At 42.2% G+C, this 12,261-nt stretch overlaps 1 protein-coding gene across 1 annotated transcript in view; it reads right to left on the bottom strand.

The window, feature by feature from the left end:
* DDC (dopa decarboxylase) overlaps positions 1 to 12,261 on the bottom strand; it is a 696,490-nt gene that overhangs the window by 355,078 nt on the left and 329,151 nt on the right. The gene's annotated exons all lie outside the window — the stretch shown is intronic.

Here is a 12,261-nt window from a genome sequence, read left to right as displayed (position 1 = left end):
GGAATATGTAGTGATATAGTTTGTGTGATGCATAATATCAGTTTTCAGTGGATGAAGAGGATTAAGGATGTGAGCTGTTAACAAGACACTTCCTGTGGTATACAGTTTGCAGACATGTAATACTTATAGTACTCACACAGAGTACTACAGCCTTCACAGAGGTAGCCCTCTCATACACGACACCACAGCATTAGTCCAACAGCTGAGAAGTTAAGGGGGTATTCATAGGCATTGCACATACGCATTATTGCCACCGGTGCTGTCAGCAAATGAGCACAACTAAGTCACATTTCATAGATGCCACTTGAGTTAACATGCAATAGCTACGAATCAGCATAAGAAAATTAACTCATAAAGAGATGTAAATGAGAAACGATGTAAAGTGTCATATTCTAATAAAGCATTCTCTCGCCTTCTTGTAATTCATAGTCAAATCTTTCAAGCCATCCACACATTACTTGTAAAATCAGTAGCTGCACCTATTATATCTACTTTGCAATCTACAAACTTGCTGTTAGCTTAGCTGTTTCCATTGCTGACCCTGTAAAAATGATTTAAGTTGTCATTCCTCCATTTTGATCCCTTGTTCTGTGTCATCAATGTACATAAAATGCCACAACCATACACACATGATTTTCATATAATTATCAGTCAAACAACATGACATGCAGAGTCTAGCCAAGTAAAGTTGTGCTGAACTAATATTTGCACTACCATGAATACATTGACAATAGTAAGAAAAGTGGTTTAACAGATCCCTCCTTCACTTAGCCCCTACCACTTTCTTGTATTCATAAAACTGCTATTTTCCATTCAGCAGTAGCACTCATAAATCTCTCAGTAAAGACACGTACGTTGTGCCAGCAAAACATCCTTGCCACTTCAGTACTTCACAACTAAATCATTGCATTTCTACCATGTATGTGCAATCACTAAAAGACACCAAAGAACATTTTTCTCAATGATCATGAATCATCTGTACTACTGCTGTGATGTTTTTCCATTTACAAATTACACCTTATTTACCAGTGCCATTGGAATATGCCCATCATATGAGTAAAACAAACATTTCTTGAAATGAACTCAATAATTTTACTTCAGTTTGAAGTGTTTCATAATAATGTCTAATATTTCTATTATTTTTAGTTGCTTTATAAAGTCTGCGGTTTCCTAAGTAATTTTTATCTTTACTCTGGTAATCCCAAGGTAATATGGTGCTGTTAAATTTATTCACATAAGTTCTGGGCACTTTACTCATTTTGCAAGCAGATGGGGCCCTTTTATGTTTACCACTATGAATCGTAGTAGTACGCCAATGTCTTCAGCACCTTACCCATATAATAAGTCCCTGTGTAATGTTTATGTTCACGTACTTTATGCTTTTGTCTTAAGTAGGTGTGTTTATTTAAATGCATGTGCATTTCCTTAGTCAGTGTGAATAACCTCTGTTGACCATGTTTGCATACAGACACAGTGCCGTTCTTTATGGATTACAACTATGCATATCTGAAACCCGGGATGTTGAAAACCACACCATTTTATAGCAAACAGACCATTTTCTAACACTGAGATGTGACCACTTAGTGTGACATAAACAGTCCTTGGCTAAAGTCTTAGACTATGATACCTGCATAGTGTCAAACACAAAAAGAAACAAAAAATGGGTTCTCATAACTGGAAAAGACAGCACAAACATAGCGTATGAATGATAAGCACTTTCATTTCTTAATTTCAAATTACAGAACTTCATCAGATAACTTCTGAACACCTCATTTCCCTTATAAACTATTAAAAACCTATCAAAACACTTAATTACTTAAACTGCTTTCCTTTTTAAAGCATCAACATAGGTAAAAAGGGTCCTATACTCTTAAATATGGTGAACTCACCTGAATACTGTAAAGTGCAGTGAGCATGCATGGGGGGGGGGGGGGGGTCAGTGACCTGGCAGGGACATGGGGAAATCTATTACAGTACTCTGGCCTGTAGAGGTGTTGAAGAGCAAAAATATTAACAAATGTGTATGCACTGTGATGGTGTACACTATTTGCATGCCATTGCACAAACCCTAACACCACTGACTGGTTGCATTCTACCTTATTGCCCAAAGAAACATATCAGTGCCAACAGCAGTAACATATGTGATCACAAGAGAGCTACCATATATCTCTGGCTTGTGATCTGGTGAATGCCCAAGGATTCAAAGGACACTGATGATGGCAGAACACCTATGTGGTACCCTAAAAAAGAGGTAGATCTTTTTGCACTTTCTGAGGAGGGACCACCGGCAGTCCCTGACTGGAAAATCTTATGAGAGTTTCCACAATAAAGTGGATATCTGGCACAATTTTACCAGGGTGGTGATTGCTACCACTGGCATGAACCACTCAGGTGAGCAGTCAACACCACTTTAGTGATTGGGGTGAGGCAGACTATCATGACTTTCTGAGCTAATGGGAAGAAGAGGTCAGATAGAGAACTCTGAGATGTATTGTAAATATTCAAAGGGCTGATCACTGTTGTGTTATTTCTTATATAGCTAAATAGGTTCTTGACAGATCATAGGAAGTTACTAGGTTAATTGCCCTAGAGCCTTTTTAAACTTAGCCATTCATTCCCCAATCTTCCCAATTAAAATGGCCTCAGACTAGAACAGTTTTGATATATTCCTGCACCTTTGGGCATCTGGGGCCACAGGCGAGAAGCCAGGGATGAATTTGCTGTTTCCCATCCATTGGTCCAATTTGCATTTGAATAGACTTAGGGAAGTGCTCTGCTTCACAGAATGGGAGTGTGTTCCAGAGAAGGAGTAACGTCTGAGACATATACCTGTCCCTCCAACATGTTTTCTTTATGTCACAGATGAGGTTTAGATCCTTAGATCGGGTTATTCTACTGATTTTTGTTTTGTGAATGTGTAGCAGATCCATCAGGGCTGGACTGAAGACTGCCTTGAAGGTTAGGCATAAATTAGCCCTCAGTTGTCTGTAGGAAACCAAGTACAAGGATAGGGCTTTGCGGCAGTCCTTATAGCATGTATTATTTACACCCTGTATTCTTTTAGTGAGGGACTTCTGTGGCTGCTCCAGCTGTTGCAAATGCTTGGTCAGGTAAATGCCGAAGGGCACAATGAGGGCTATAGTGGGACTATGATCTCCTTAGATCTGGATGCCATGCCTTTACTTATAAGTTATGCCATGTAGAAGGATTTTCTCACTACCATGGACACATGCTGATCAGAGTTCAAGTTACTGTCAACCTGAGTTCCCAAGTCCCTGACCACTGGGTCTAGTCTAAGGAGAATGTTATCAATATTGTAATTTGCAGGGGTGATTGTCTTCCCAAAGGGTATAATTATGCATTTTTGCATTGAGTTTTAGGCCATAGTTCTGGCACTAGGTATTTGTCTCTGTCAGACCCTCCTGGAGGATATTTACATCTTTTGGGGGTTGAATGATTGTACCCAACTTGTAGTCATCAGCAAATTTGGTCAGCCAAAGGTCCTCTACATTTGCCTTCACTTCAAGGAAGTATATTCTGTACAGGAAAGGTCCCAGTATGAAGCCCTGTGGGACACCATTAATAACAGGTCTGTTGGTGGAGGTGGATTCCCCCACCCTAACTTCATCTGTCTTATCTGTGAGCCATTTGGCTATCCATCGGGTGACATAAGGATATTTGCCTCATTTTGTTAGTTAGTCTATGATACCTGAGTGAGATATTGTGTTAAATGCATTTGCCAGGTCAAGGTAGGCAGTATTTACCATTTTGCCCTTGTCAATGGCTTTAGTGACCTTCTCAAAGAAGTCCATCAAGTTTGGTAGCATGACCTGCCCTTGATGAAACTGAACTGGGATGGGACCAGTGTTTGAAGATTTCCTATTTCTTCATTTATCAGGTCCATGGTAATTCTTTCCATGGCCTTGCATATAAGGCTAGTCAAACTTATGGGTTTGTAGTTCCCTGGGTCTGTTGATGGTCCATCTTTGTGTAAAGGGATGACCGTTGTAGTCTTCCATTCCCTAGGAATGAATGCTGTATGGAGGCTGGGGTTGAATAAAGATTCTATTGTTCCTGACGGGTCATGTTTTAAGCTATTTAGGAGGCATCCTTGGATATCATCAGGACCAATTAATGCAGTGTTTTTAGCTCTGGAGATTGCAGTGAGGACCTGTTCTATAGTGACAGCTTTGGGAGAAATGGTAGAGGGTATTTCCTGGGAGACCTAGGGGTGATAGGGGGTGAAATTGGAGCTAAAATGTATTGGTCATCAAATTTGCTATATCCCCCAGTGTGGTATAGGAAGTTCCATTTACTATTACTTCAGTGCACTGTTGGGTCTTCCCTTTAAGGTTGTGTAAATAACTGAAAAATGCCTTCTATTTATCCTTAGTCTGGGAAGCTATTTTTGCCTTGAAATTGGCTTTGGTGGACTTGGTTATTTCCCCAAGCTGCTTGTTGAGACTGATGAGGGAGTTTTTTTGTCTTTTGGGCATAACCGTTCCTATTTTTGGACAGGATTTTCTTTCTTTTGTTGTACAACCTATTTATACTGGAGGTCCACCATGAGATCTTGTTTTTGGAATTTGTCCTAAGTTTATTTCACTTTGGTACTGCTGTTTCTATGCAGTTATTTACATGCTAGTACTGGGTTGGAATTTAGCTATGCCAATGCTTAATAGCAGGTACTTAGCCTTGAAAAAGTTCTTAAAGGTTCTGGGGTTTTCTGGGAGTTCAACCTTTTTATTTATTCAAAGGTAACTGCTTTGTGATCTGGTCTGACTAGTGAGGACATTATATTGGGGGTGTGTGCAACATTTCCTCATATTTGTGAGTACCAGATCCAGTATATTTGCAACCAAGTAGTTGTTCTAGGGTGTTTGCACTGACAACATTTAATTGATGTGTGGTGCATTTGCTGTTCTTGTTTTATAGTTCAGGAGGAAATATCAGCCAATGTGCTCCTTTACCACAGGAGAATGGAATGTCTCTCCTGGCACATCCATTCATCCTTCCATCCACCCATCCATCCATCCATCCATCCATACATCCATCCATCCATTCACCTATCCATCTATATGTCCCCTTTTCCCCATTTTTGCAGTGACCATTATCTAGAGTCAGTGCTCAGACTGTCACGTGGCTAGCCCTGTCACAGATGATCTTTTGTGTCATACACATGCATGCACATTCACACCGAAGGCAACCCTGGTTTGAACCAAACCAGGGAACCTCTTTCTGTGAAGTGACAATGCTATCGGCCGCACCACCATGGCACCTCTCAGGCCAAGGTGGTGAGTATAATTTACTGCCATGTTATTGATTAGTTAGCAATATCAGAGCAGTATAACAGTACCCTGTATTATGGCCTGTATGAATGACACAGCTCTGTCACAGTCTTTTGTATGGTAGGACAAACCATGTAGGTATATGATGCTATAATCTACATGTTCATGGAATACACACATTGATTGTCTTTAGAGAGATGACTGTCTCTATCTGCCTGGACATTATACCCAGTGCCCCACAGTTCCCGACATGCAGGAAGGTTACTACATCCCTATGTTGTGTAGATTGGCCCAGACTGGATAATATGGGCCAGAGAGGTGTTGGGGAGGCAGTAGAATTGTGGTGATGTTTGTAGGACGCTAGGGGTAGGTTCTTGATGGGAACTGGTGGGTACTTGGCAACATATTGCCCATGCATCACCCTATAACATGGCATATATCATGGTCATTTGTGTTATACATATCTTGCTGTATAGAAAAGTAAATTATGATGTTTGCCAAGCACCTGTTGATAGCTGTCTACAATGGCAATGATTGATTCCATAATGGCAATGGTTGCTTCTTTGCCTGGTATAGCACAATACCATCACAGGCATGATGAGTTGCATAAATGGTACTGCTGTTGAAATCCACATAAAATTTACTTTGTTCTTTACAGCATGTCCACATTTCCACAACCAAACACATCCTACCATTGTAGCCTCCAACCCTCCCCATCTAACCTTAGTCATGGATACAGTGAGGCTGCACACATGCATGCACATGATTTGCTAGTGACAATTGAGTTTATATCCCAAGCTAGGGCTATCAGACCTGGCACAGTGCCACACCTAATGGCTGTACAGTATACCAGTAAGCACCTTTATGACCACTCATTAGAAACTCTCATTGTACTAATGCACTTTTTGTATCTCTTTTCTTTCTTGTTTGCTGTTTTATTTCTTTTAACATTTCCTACAGTTTATGTCAGTGGTGCAGCACTAGTCATTACCATTCCGCCAGCCCTGTCCTTTCCCATGAGTACACCATCTACCTTTAGGCATGCTTCTTTATTTGGTGATGGGGATCATGCAGCAGGAGGTGACCTGGGGGCATCCCCAGTGGCTTCTGGCTGTCATTCACTGGGAAGAAGTACTTTATTCCCTCTAGTGACATGACACTGCCAGACGGTAACAATTTGTTAGATGGTGGGAGTTGGCAGATGTGGTGGGGGAACTGGTGGTCCACTGACTTGAAACCTGCACTAGCCACCTTGAGAGGATTCCCATGTGACTTATAGACTTACACCACTCCGTGGCCTTGCCATTACCAACATTTGAGATAGGGGTGTGGTAGTCACATTGGTGACTGACCGCTTCCTAAGTCTGGGAAGTGTTGTGTCCGGAGCAGGATCCTCATTCTGTCCCACATCCAGGTGTTCGTGTACCTTGTGTGTCACCTACTTCCACTTCTGGTTGTTTTGTGCCCCCTATCACCACTTGTTCTATCTCTGTCTGTATGTCAATGTATCAGTGGTCAAGCCGCTTTGGGTCAGTATCTCAATGTTGGGCTTTTCTAAATTTTATGTTTGCTTTTGTGCCCCTGCTTCCATACCTCTAACCTCTTTCCATCCACTGTCTTCCCTTTATATCCTTCCCTATCTACCCTTCTTAAAAATATTATTTTATTTATTTATTTATTTGTTATTTGTTAACTGGGTTAGTCTAACTGAGACAGTGGCCTGTTTTCAGTGGAGACACAAAGAGAAAAGCTCCAGACAGTTATTACAACGTTACAAAAAAGAAAAACATCTGACAATGAAGTTTTATGCAAACATTTCAATAATGTGCTTTACATGAGAGCATTAGAAATTTACAAAAGACCTGAGAATGAAGTTTACATAAACATTACAATAATGTGCATAACATGCAGTACAAATTTAGATTTTTTTTTTTGTTGCTTTTAATCAACAAAAAGAGAAAGAAATGCAAATGAGATAGGACACTTGCAATATGTGTGTGTTAAAAATATGAGGTAAGTAAGAGGAGCAAGTGGCCTGCCATCTTACTGATTGTTGTCTATTAGTGAGATAGCTAGTGAACCATTTAATAGTAGAGGGAGATAAGTTGAGTTGTGATAGTTTATTGAGAAGTATGGAGTGTGATACTGTATCGAATGCTTTAGAAAGGTCAAGAAAGAGGCAAGTAACCAGTAAACTTTTGTCCATGGCTTCGGCAATGGTTTGAGTAAAGGACAGTAGGGCAGTACATGTACTATGATGGGTTCTGAAGCCATGCTGCATAGAGGTTAGGAGGTTTCCATCTAGAAGGTAATGAATAGCTGTCTGTGAATGGATTTTTCAAGGAGTTTAGAAAGCGGAGTGAGTATAGCAATAGCTCTGTAGCTGGATTGTTCATTGCTGTTGCCTCCCTTGTGTAATGGCTTGATAAAGAATGATGTCCATATATCTTGGATGGTGGATTCTTGAATAGATCTATTGATCAGGATAGAGATGGGAAAGGCTATTGAGTGAGCGGCTAGTTTAAGAAAGGGGGGGAGGTTCCCAGAAGATGGGGAGCATGGGTTCAGTTTAAGCAGGAGAGATTTGATGTAAGATGTTGGGATGGAGTCAAGTGTGAAAGAGGGAGTATTGGTGAAATGTGAAGTGGAGGGTGTGCATTTATTGTTCTGACCATTGTGGGCGAGTTTGTGAATAGATTGAATGAAGTATGAATTTAGAAGAGTGGCAGTTTCAGGGGGGAGGGGTTGTCTACTTAAATATGTACTTATTCCACAAAAGAATTATACACTTTCTCCCCACACTCCCTCTTTTTCCTTCGCAGGGTCCTTGCTTATGTTCCTCTGATTGCTCTTCCTCTTTTCTGACTTTATTAGACTCCCATTTCCTTCTCATTTCAGTCAGTAAGGCTGTATAGAAACATTGCTGGGAGCCATTTGCTGTGGCTTCCAGATATTCTCGTAGGATCATAAAGCAGTGTATTTGCATACTAGTAGGTATGTGTGTGCTATGTGCTTACTACTACTGGTGTTTGTGAGATCCCTAGCTGCAATCATGGAAATCACTTTCTCTCTTCTGACCCTGACATTTCCATGAGCAGGTTTCTTAATTAGTAACTGCAGATTCCTGCTAGTTAATTGATAATTATCTCCAGGCCACATCTTACCTCCTGACATCTCACGATCTGACCTTTGCATGATCACAGAAGGCACGTTTCTGAATTCCAGGGAATATGTGTAACTACTTGCAAGTATTATGATAAGTCCACATCACAAAACAAATTTTTTAATTAAAAAAAAACAAAAAAAACAAGAAACATGACAACAATAATAAACAGTGATGAGAAGGATCAATACGGAAGAATAAGACGTAGAAGTTTAGCCCATAGCTACCATCATACCATGTTTTATTTTATAAAATACTTCATCATTTTGTTTATTTTTATTTATTTTATTTTATTGACCGGGAAAGTCCGACTAGGTTCCACAGATCCTGTTTTCAGCGGAGGCCCGGGGAGAAATGCTCCAGAAGCATGTCTTTAGAATGTGGGAGGAAACCGGAGTACCCAGAGGAAACCCACGTGAATGCAGGGAGAACATGCAAACTCCACACAGAAGGCACCCCAGCTGAGAATTGAACCAGGGAACCTCTTGCTGTGAGGCGACAGCATTAACTGCTGCACCACTGCTGGTCATTTGATTGACACAGATAAATAAAACACATCACTGCATCTTAACAATATTAACCCTGAGCAGTATCCTTCCTTCACCAAGAATGATGCCACAATATAGAGACAAGATGATCAGCTTTAACAATTGGCTTAATGTCTGGTGTCATTCAAAGGGGATCCAGTGTCTGTCTGCCTGGGATGACATGCTTGACAAGCCACGCTGCTTTGCAAGGGACGGCTTGCACCTGTCACCCCTGGGATTCCGGATATTGGCTAAGGCTCTTGCCACCCCCATAGTGCCTTTTTTAGGCAAGGCTCAAATTCTAAACCTACCACCCTAGAAAACAAAAATGGGAAGAAACTGAGGGTAATGCTGCTCAATGCCAGAAGTCTAAATCTCAAAATGCACGCACTCGAGGCCCTTCTCAGTATGGAGAACATCGATGTCTGTGCTGTAACTGAAACCTGGTTCAAGGCTCCTGAGAGTACCCCGGCACTATTAGGTTTTACCTCATATCATGCGTTCTGGCCCCAAAACCCGAACCACACCACAAAAGGAGGGTGTATCCATATTCATAAAGGATACCCACACCTCCAGGTTGGTGGCAACGCAAGCTTCGAAACCATTCAGGTGCAACTAACCATAGGCAAAACTGCTCTACAAATTGTAGCATGCTACAGGCCACCCTCTCAAACTCAGGAACCCCACACAGCCTTCCTGAAGACACTGGAGGGTATAAATGTATCTCCAAACACCATCATATTGGGTGACTTCAACTACCCGAATATAGACTGGGAACATTACTCAAGCCCTAACTTTCTAGCCCAACGGTTCCTGGAGTTCATAAATTCAAATGCCATGGAACAGCTAGTCACTGTTCCCACGAGAGGAGAAAATATACTAGATCTCATTGTCACAAACATGGGGACAAAATGCTCCACACGAAGTATATCCCTCATTGGTGAGATCTGATCATAAACTAATCTCACTGGAAATCCACATCCCGCCCCACCCCAAACAAAAAGACCATAGTGAAGAACTTCTCTAAAGCAAACTTCACACTACTCAAGACTGGTGTGGTATCCTTCAAGGCCCCTGAGCCAGAGGAAACCACAACCCAAGCTGCGGAAGCCCTTACAAATGCCTTCTATGAACACCTCCAGGACTGCATGGATCAGGCAATCCCAAATAAAACCAAGACTCTTTCCACAAAGGGCAAACGTCCAGTCTGGTGGACCCCAGCCATTAACAAACTTTACAATAAGAGGAGAAAGCTATTACATGATAGAACAAAATCCATAAAAGGGAAGTCATCCCTGATCATTATTAGTAAAAAATTACGAGCACTCATAAAATCAACTAAGGCCAATTTTGAGAGAAAAATTGCCATGGATTCAAAGGACAATCATAAGGCCTTTTTCAGCTATGTTAGGAACCTGGGTGGAAACTCCCAGATATGCTCAGAATTAGTCCAAAATGATACAAAAATCACTGAACCCACAGACATTGCCAACATACTGGCAGACAGGTTCAGTGCAAACTTCACCCCCCCCTAAAGGAGAGATAACTATCCCAGCCGAGTGTAGCCTCCCGGACATCTCAAATGCGCAGGTGAAAGCTGCTCTCTCTAAAGCTAAAAACACAGCATCAATGGGACCAGATGGTGTCCCCGGCTGTGTGCTACATGAGCTAAACGAGGAATTAACCCCGCACATAAGGCAGCTGTTTAATCTCAGCCTTACCACAGGATACATGCCCAAGGAGTGGCGACGGCAACTGTGGTCCCACTCCACAAAGGCGCCTCACGGACCCTGGTAATTACCGCCCCATAAGCTTAACAAGTCTAGTCTGCAAAGCTATGGAGAGGATCATAATGGAGCTCATAAACAAAGATATAGGGGACTTGCAGACATTGGACCCGACCCAGTTTGGCTTTGTCAAGGGAAGATCATGCCTTTTGAACTTGGTCGACTTCTTCGAAACAGTCACCAAGGCCATTGATGAGGAAAGGCAGTCCATACAGCCTACCTTGACCTTGCAAAGGCTTCGACACAATACCCCACTCGGGTATTGTAGAAAAACTTACCAGCTTAAATGTAAACCCATATGTCACAAGATGGGTTGCAAACTGGCTTAAGGACAGAACCCACAGGGTTAGAGTTGCTGGCGCTGTGTCAGACTCCAAGCCGGTCACAAGTGGTGTCCCACAGGGCTCGGTCCTTGGCCCCTATTGTTTGGCATCTACTTCTCAGAAGTACAGGCCAGCATGGGAGGACTTTGGCTGACAAAGTTTGCAGACGACTGCAAACTGGGCCATAGTGGAAAGTGCATCGGACACGGATATCCTTCAGAAGGGACTCACGGAAACAGATAGCTGGTGCCAGAGCCATGGCCTGAAGTTAAACGCCAAAAATGTATAGTCATACCCTTCGGGAAAAACAAGGTAACCCCAAGCTACCATACAGGTGGCAATCCACTAAGCACAGAAGAGGTTATCAGGGACCTGGGGACCCAGGTTGACAGTGGCCTTTCTTTTGACACTCACATTGCTAAAGTGGTTAGAAAGACCTTCTACATTGCCCACCTGATCATGAAGGGATTCACATCCAGATCTAGTGAGGTCATTGTTCCCCTGTACTCTTCACTTATCAGACCAATGATCGAGTACAATGCCCCATTCGGGATGTATCTCACCCGACATCTGCAGCAATTGGAGAGACCCCAAAAGTTCCTCACCAAAAGGATAAAGGGACTCCAAAATCTGTCATATGCTGCCAGATTGAAGAAACTCCAGCTCTATTCAGTCGCATACTGTCTGCTCAGAGGTGACATGTGCCTGACATACAAGGCCATGTCCAACCCGGAATTAATGGACATGCTCCACCTCAAAAATCCAAATCCACCAAAACCACTAGAGCAAGCGACTTAAACCTTAGCACGGATATAAATAGGACGTGCTGGAGGGATAGATTTATCACTCAGAGACTCCCTATGCTGTGGAATAAAATCCCGGTCCATGTGAGGCAGAGCACCTCGCTGACTCTGTTCAAGAGAAATCTAGACCTGTGGATGGGAGATCGTAGGTTTACCCCGGGAATCATCTCTGTGTCACTGCTGGACAGAGGCACAACAAACTAATGGGCACAGTATTTTTTCATATAAGGGGTGGCGTAAGCCACAAAAATTTGGGCTAGGCTTATAAATGCCTTAGGGCAGATAGCCTAGTATAAACCTATGAACCTATGAACCCATGCATAATTGCTGAATAGGATTTGCAGTGGCTTTCACCATGTCTGAATGCCCG

The sequence above is a fragment of the Protopterus annectens genome, chromosome 3.part0 (assembly GCF_019279795.1).
Source record: "Protopterus annectens isolate FY-2018-M chromosome 3.part0, PAN1.0, whole genome shotgun sequence".
Taxonomy (NCBI): Eukaryota; Metazoa; Chordata; order Ceratodontiformes; family Protopteridae; genus Protopterus; species Protopterus annectens.
This window is presented reverse-complemented; position numbering and strand designations above follow the sequence as displayed.